Source organism: Marmota marmota, unplaced genomic scaffold (assembly GCF_001458135.2).
Source record: "Marmota marmota marmota unplaced genomic scaffold, marMar, whole genome shotgun sequence".
Taxonomy (NCBI): Eukaryota; Metazoa; Chordata; class Mammalia; order Rodentia; family Sciuridae; genus Marmota; species Marmota marmota.
Window position 1 is genome coordinate 2,644,000 of NW_026000000.1, and position 8,935 is coordinate 2,652,934.

Consider the following 8,935-nt stretch of genomic DNA (forward strand, 5'->3'; position numbering starts at 1 on the left):
AGAAGAAGAAGAAGAAGAAGAAGAAGAAGAAGAAGAAGAAGAAGAAGAAGAAGAAGAAGAAGAAGAAGAAGAAGAAGAAGAAAGGTAATCAGATAAAGGGAGATAGGAGAATGGGGAAAACCATATCCATGGAATTTAGTGAATTTTGGAAAAATCCTAATCAACCTTGATTCCTAACTCCTTGAGACCTACTGCCTATTCTCACCATCTCATCTGCTGTATTGTAATCCACTTCAATTTAAGCAACATGACATTCTTGTTACAGCAATTGTGTATAATATACACAATATATACAATTATATTAAAATTCTTTTAATTCAAAGAAAATAAATGAAAAAAAACTTTGTTTTACCAGTTACATTTCTTCTTTACCATAGCATTATTATTTCACCAAATATAATTTTATGATACTTCAAATATGTTTCTCATGCATGAAGATTCTTCAAGATTTGTGGGGCATTCAGTAACAAACTTAAATGTGAAAAGACTAAGGAAGTTAATGAACATACAGAGTGATCTCTTGCTCATCAATAATTTGCTTTTCTAGTACCCATAGTTAAGTATGAGTGTGATTGATAACATAAGTGCAGATAATTTTAACATACTTCTGGCTTTTTAAGAAAAAATATTAAATGTGAATATTCAGTTTTATTGAATTTTGTTAAATGTTTGAAAGATTTATATACCATGTTTTATAAATACATTTTATGTGCCTTAAAGTACATTATTTTCATGAAATTAAAACAAATGTATATAAATTAGAAACCACATGGAATATATAAGTAAAATTTGTGTTTTATGAACATAAAATGACCTTTATTTTATCATATTTAGGAAGTTTAGTTTCAAAATAAAAATTACAAAATTCTATTAAGAAATATTTGTGCTTAAAATCCAATATGTAATAAACACAAGGAAATATAGTCTTTAAATAAAACAATTTCAGCAGAATACAACAGACACTAGCATGGCAATATGTAAATCAATGGATGTGTAACGGATGTGATTCTGCAATCTGTATATGGGGTAAAAATGGGAGTTCATAACCCACTTGAATCAAAGTGTGAAATATGATATATCAAGAACTATGTAATGTTTTGAACAACCAACAATAAAAATTAAAAAAAAATTAAAAAATAAATAAATAAATAAAACAATTTCCATACTATATGTAACAATGAGTTTAAGTCTGTTATTTACTTCTTAAATATCAATGACCTTTCTTACCAGTAGCAAAAGCTCTACTAAATTGTTGTTTGCATTGTTCTAAAACATGAAGCTTTATGTTATGGTACACAAGAGGCATTGATCTCTGTTTTTCTCTCAGTTTAGTGTCACCAGAAAATTAATAGATATCTAAATTGATAAATTCAGCAAATATATGAATTGAAGTATAGAAAATTAAAATACAATACTAATCCACTTGTATTCTCGGTATTTTTATACAATGCCATAGAATATTCATAAAACTAAGTTCTGAATTAATTTTTACATATAATAATACAAAGAGTAAAAGACAAGAAAAACATCTAATTACAAAATGTAGACTATACCTATTGTACATGGCTTAAAATAACTACTAGTAGAAAACACTCTCAACCATAATAAAATTCAAGTCCAAGAGTTGTAATTCAGTATTATTTTTATATTTCCCTAAGGTAAATATTTTCACATAACTCCCAGTCTTACCCAAACAAATCTCTTAGCTTTACCTATTGACGTGCTTCACTGAATTCAAGCAACCTTTATGACATGACAGCATCCTGAATTGTTCAAGGAATTATCATATTTTACATATTTCACCCATGTATGTCAAAGCTTTTCCAACAAATTTTAAAAATGTTGGCACATACTCTGACTTCTGACACTTACTACATACATTTAGGTTGATTCAGCAATGACTTGGGGCTGAGACATAGCAAGTGTAATACCATTTGCTGAATGCCTCTGGCTCTCTGACTTCTAGGAACAGGTTGAGGTTTCATGTGGCTGTATGGCCAGAATTAGTCCATAGAGAAAGAGGTGAAAGGAGCACACTCTTGACCTGTGTTAGACACATGACATGGGTAAGATATAACCTTCCATTGAAATAAATTTCTCAGACTCAAGGGTAAGTACTACGGAAATATCTGGCCCACTTCGCTCATGTCACCTCTAAAGAGAGCCTAAATGGGTTAGTCACATGTATATATTTGGTAGACTTTATAACCTAATTGATATCTATGAATAACTTTTAGCATGAAGCAGACAAAATTCAAAGTGGTCATCTATATAATCTCATATAGAAAGTAAGAAGCATTCTCTGTTTTTCTTTTGTTTGTTTGTTTGTTTTGTTTTGTTTGAAAAAAATTCTATAAAGTTACTCTCTAATATATTATCCTCTCTAAAATAATGGTGTAGAGATCAAGGTCAGCCTTCCTATTCCATGACATCCATAAAATCTATAATTCTCACTGGAAAAAAATTAAAAGTTAAAAACATTTCTCAAATTGGTGATCTAATCACATACATTGTCAACTCACTATCAGTAAATTAGTCCATCTGTAGGCCAACCTTAAAATGTTGATTTTTAAGATTATAATTTTCTATATTTTAATTAGAAACTTTACTTATATTCAAATAGCATGACATTCTAATGGCATAAAAATTACTGATTAAATATTAACACATTTTATTTATTCATATGTTTTATGGTAAGCAATTAACAAATTATTAAACAATGGAATGTTTAAATTTTTTATAATATGTTTTTTGATTAAAAAAATACCTTCTAAAGCAATTTTACCTTAAACTGAACTCACAACTTGTTAATGGTATTGGAAAGTCTCAACAAAGAAAGTTTCATCTTTTGAACATGAGCACAAGAAGTATATTTGAATTAATGGTGGTTCACATAGTTGTAGCACATTTTTTTTCTGTTACATTTTTCTAATTCATTTCATATTTATTCAGTTAGTTATTTGTGTTCCAGGGATTGAACCCAGGGTGCTTAACCACTGAATCACATGTCCAGACCTTTTGTAATTTTTACTTTGAAACAGAATCTAGCTCTAAGTTGCTTAGGGCCTTGCTGAGGCTGGATTTGAACTTGCAAACCTTCTGCTTCAGCCTCCTGAATTGCTGGGATTATAGCATGTGTTACTGTGCAGCTATAATTAATACCTAAATTTTACTTTTTGATTTTACTTATATGTAAAGCTATATAAATTCACTAAGAAAATTGTTAAAATGTCGGCCCTGCTGTTCTATGAGTTGATCAATGGTATCATATCATAATCCTGGAAAGAAAATTCAAGGTATATTTTCCAAATCTGAAAGTCTCTAATTTAAATAATAGAAAAAACATCTATTTATGCTTACATTAGATCTGCTTATTAATTTATTTTTCTTATTAGATCCTTGGCTGAACTGTGTTGCATTATTTTAATTATAGAGTAGAATTCACAAACAATAAAAAACTTCCTTAATAATTACTTGCTGAAATACATTGAATAGAACATAAGTATCCTATGAATCTATTACAAAAACTTAATGATCATTGTAGAATATTGACTTCTTGCCAGCATGGTGGCACATCCCTATAATCTTAGTGGCTTGGGATATGGGGCTCCCATTTTATACCCTGGGATATTAATGAGGTTCAAGTAGAGCTAATTTCAAATAAAGGGAGAGATTAACAGTAAAATTTGTCATTTTTAGCAGGAAATTGAATATGTTTTGACTTATTGGGAAAACTACATGCCTAGAGTACAACTCCTAGCATTCTACACAGTAAGATTCATGCCAAATATTATATTTTCTTTACAAATATATTGATGAGCTCCATAAAAATCAAGATTTAAATTTTGAGTGTTTGGGGTTTTTTTAAATTTTTTTCATTGTTAACAAAACTGATGAGTTGTTGTCAAGAATTTTTCTAACTGCATACTAATTCTCTTTAGAGTTTGCACTTACTTTCTGATTGAAGGCTATATTATCCACACTTTCCCCTATTGATTCTGTTTGTCTTGCGCTGCCTTGTAACTCTTGACCTTATAGAATTTAGATATAAAAATTTTCCTACTTACATGCTTTGATTTTTAAAAAATGCAGAAAAGTGTATGTTATGGTTTCATTGTGAAGTGTCCCCCAAAAACTCACATGTGAGACATGCAAGAAAGTTTGGAGGAGAAATGATTGGGTTATAACCTTAGCCTAATCAGTGAGTTAATCCCTGGTGATGGATTAACTGAAGTGGTAAGGATGTAGCTGGAAGAGGTGGGAATTAGGGTGTGGCTTTGATACATATTTGTATCTGGAGAGTGGAATTTCTCACTGTGAAGTGAGCTTTGTCTACCATCCTCTCCTGCCACAATGTTCAGCCTCACCTTGAACCCTAAAGAATGGAGCCAGCCTTCACTGGACTAAGACCTCTGAAACTGTCAGCACTCAATAAACTTTTCCTCCTCTACAATTGTTGTTGTCAGGTCCATTAGTCACAGAATCAAAAAAGCTATGACAGTATACTTGACCTTGTGATATGAGTATGCAACTTATAAACATGTATTTGTTGTTTTGTTTTTATTTCTGTTAACATTCATCTTATTGCTTCTGGAAACTTCTGCATATTGAGTATAGCCAAATTGAGAATGTGCTAGTAAACTCCTTATTGTATATATTTTTCTCATGATTGCTGTGTATGGTAAAAGACTCCAAATTCCAAATGTTGCAATGTGTTGAACTATACAAAGTTGAACTCTCATGAAGCAATTCTATAATTGCTTGCTGAGGCTGGATTTGAAGTCACAAACCAAGAGGAGAAAATCCAGGCTATATGAGTGCTTAAACATTCTCTAAAATCAGAGCTATGGCCCCTATTAGACTCTAAATAAAAAGGAATTACCATCCTCACTTGAAGCCAGGTGGACTCTGTTAGTTTATGGCCAACTGTAGTCAATCATACATTTTTTTTTTTTTTTTTGCATCCTTTTCCTCAGCAATGAACATCATGCTCAGTACTAGCCCACTTCATTTCCTTCCATCTTCTACTCTTGTTCCCTTTGGACCAGTATCTTCTCTCACCTTGACCAATATAGTAACCTCCCACTGACTTTGGTGCTGGGTAAATATGTCCATAATTCTCTTTCCTGGCCATCAGTCATTGCAGATATCTCCTCTGGCATTCATTAGTAGGTGATCACTAAGCTTCACTCATACATTTCCAATAAAAGGAAACTCCATGCACACATTTATAGGCCATTCATTTTTCACTCAACTAAACTTGCTTTAAAAACTTCGTGCCTCTAACTAACTTTATGTATTAATTTTAGTTCTACCTAGTGGAGTTATCCAGATTAAAGTTTTCTTTACCGTGTTATATATCTCAAAACACTACTTCCTGGCATCTCCTCTACATTTTTGTCCTCCTTGTTATAGCTCATATGGATAACAATGTTTCTGGTTTTCAGAAACATTCATACTCTTGTTTCCACTTATAAGGACACTTCACTTGCCTAGACCTCACAACAGAGGACAAATACAGAGACAACTTGTGGAACAGTAATGTGATATGTTCTGGACTCTCCCCCCAGAGAAATGTCCATAACTGGCAAAGATTATTAAAACAACACATACAACTATCAACTGTTTAAACCCCCAATATCTTTCAAAACTCAAATGTTTAAGGGAAGAAAATTATAGTTTTCAGTTAAAATATACACTGAGTCATAAAAGATAACTATAAATGAGAAGGATTATTTTGTAAACTGAGGATAGTATCTTAACTTTGTAAAGAACAAATAAACCATCACAGTTTAGATCAACAGAGAGGTCCAGACTGAACCTTCACTACCACATTAATTCAAAAATTATATAAAAAAGTAACCACACCACTATTATGAATAAGTTGAAGTTATAAGCTAATTTAATTTTTTTAAAAAATAAAAATAAACTAAAAATAGAACAGACCTTTGGGCTCACTCAAAAGTATGTGCCATAATTTGCAAGGACTTAGTACCTTCTTTTAAAAATGAAATACTTGCTCATGAAAACTTCAGAGGTCCCACAAGTTGTTTATCACTCAGTAGTTGTAGGATCAGTTGAGGAAATTAATATAATTAATAATGATAAAATTATGAATAACATCTACTGAGTCCTAAAATATGCCAAGGTCTAAGTTAAATTCTATGCATACAGTATCTTGTTTAATCCTCCAAACTTAGATTAAGAAATGGAAGTAAAAGCACCTAAGACAGACAAAAGGGCACCAAAAGTTTTGAAGTTCAAAGACTAAGTGTTTTATTCAGCCTTTTTACTGTTGTGACTAAATGATCTAACCAGAACAATAGTAGAGGAGCAAAAGTTTATTTGGAGGCTTCCTGTTTTAGAAGTCTCAGTCAATAGACAGCTAGGTTCACTTCTTAGGGCCCAAGGTGAGGCTGAATATCATGGTGGAAGAGTATGGCAGAGGGAAGCAGCTCACGCAGTGATCAGAAAACAGAGAGAGTCTCCACTTCCCAGATACAAATATACAACCCAAGGCCATGTCCCCAATTACCATCCCCTCCAGCCACACCCTATCCTACCCTTTATTTATCTTACCCCTTCAGATGTCATTCAGTTAATTCCTATCAGGGGATTCCTTTATTGATTGGATTAAGACTCTCACAACCCAATCATTTCTCCTCTGAAACTTTTTGCACTGTCTCACACGTATGAGGGGACACCTCACATCCAAACCATAATACTCAGGCTCTTAAGTAAGGGACTCTGCTTTTTCCTAAAGCAAAAAGCTTAGGAAGTCATTGTATGTTTTTTTTTATTATTATTATTAGTTGTTCAAAACATTACATAGCTCTTGACATATCATATTTCATACATTTGATTCAAGTGGGTCATGAACTCCCATTTTTACCCCATATACAGATTGCAGAATCACATCGGTTATACATCCACGTTTTTACATACTGCCATACTAGTGTCTGTTGTATGTTGTATGTAAGCCATCACGCCTTATGCAGATCACTACATGCAAAATCAACAATGCTCAATGGAGCACTGAAGGTCATTTTTTTTTTAAAGCTAAATACAAAGTTTGTGGCGACATGGAAGGTGCCTGCGCAAACAAGACAGGATTTGAATCCCAGTCATGCCCCTTGCCAATCATGTGTAATCTCTGGCCAATTATGTAATATTTCTGAATCATGTTTGCTAAGCCAAAAAGTTAGAATAATACTGTATTACTTTATAGGGCTTCCATAAAAAAATAACAGAGACAAATGATGACTGAAACAAAATTTGGGTTTTTTTCAAAATTATGGAATTTAGAAGTTCAAGATAAAGGTGTTACAGGTTCAGTTTTTTCTGAGCTTGCTATCCTTGGCTTGGAAATGATTGTCTTCTCAATGTGTCCGTATTTGGGCTCCCCCTATTCTATACTATCTGTGGCCTAATTTCTTCTAATGAAGACATGAGACATATTGTATTAAGGCCCAGCCTATGAACCCCATTTTACTTTAACAACCTCTTTAAAGGCCCTATATTTATATAGTCACAATCTGAGATAATGGAGGTTAGAACTTTGACATCTGAATTGTTATGGGACACAAATCCTCCTGTGACATTTACCTTTCAGATTTAAAGCTATGGAAACAAACAGTTGCCTAAAAATTGGAAAGTCATTGAATTGTCATCTCTGTATTGCATATTAGTAAAGGCAATGTTATTTGGGTAGCAATTATCTTTCCTTATAGGTATAAATTGGTACAAATAAACAGATAAGACTAAATGCTAATGTGACAATAAAGGATTAAAGCATGGACAGTTTTGATTCTCAGAAAAATGAGAACTATTTAAACTCAGCTATTTTAGGTTATCTTTCAATTTTTTAAAAGACATGTAAGAAAACAAAAAGGAAACACCCTTAATGATGGCAAATGCTTGCTTTTACATGCACTTTTACATGCACACATCTCATGCTTTTGAACAATTTTGTAATCAATGAAATATAATTTTAAATCATGGAATTCCTCATAATCCTACTGGACAAGCTTTAGTTGAATGAGTGCATCATACTCTTAAAACATGCCTTTTAAAACAAAAATGGGAATCTAGCCTCTCTCATATTAATCATGCTTTAAATATTGTTTTATTTACAGTTAATGTGCTCAATTTGTAATACAAAGTTAATACTTACAATTGGTCATCTGCTTTGGATACATATTTTATTCCCAAACTGCCATTAACCAAAAATTTATGTAAAATATAGGTTTCCACCAGACCCAGGATGACAAGACCCCATGCCTCTGATCACATGGGGAGAAGGATAGACTGCTATGGTTACACCAACAGGTCCTGTTTGGATCACAGCTCAATGCATGAGATCTATCAATTATGGACATTAGAGACTTCACAACCTTATCTGAGTTTCATTTGACCCTGGATGAGAATGATACCACCAAACAAAAGATGACCACTCTCCTCAAAAGAGAAGGAACACTACAAGAAGGCCCTGAGATACTCAACCTCCATTGACTTGGGGGGATATGAAGTCATTAACAAACAGCCTCAGCTCAACAGCTCCTGTCTCAAATGGGGTTAGAATGTACTCTGGGAAACTTAGTTACTGCTTTGATTGCTAAACTCACAAAACTCTGTAAATGCTTTGGTGTTAATAATGTTGTTTTGTTGTTGTACCCCAACAGTGGGAAATCCAATACAATCAGACTCCCTAACTTCTAGAACCCATTATAATATCTGGGTTCACTTGGCTAAAGTTGTCAACTCATTGGAGATTTGTATCCGCCAGGATATTGATATGGGAAGTATATTGGGTTCCTGTCTTCTTCCTGTGTGCTGTGCTGCACACGAAATTACAAATTTTGACTATATTCTCTAAAGAAGGCATCCAAAAGCTGATATCCAATAGAGATTCTTATAATTGGGGGAATCCTGAGTA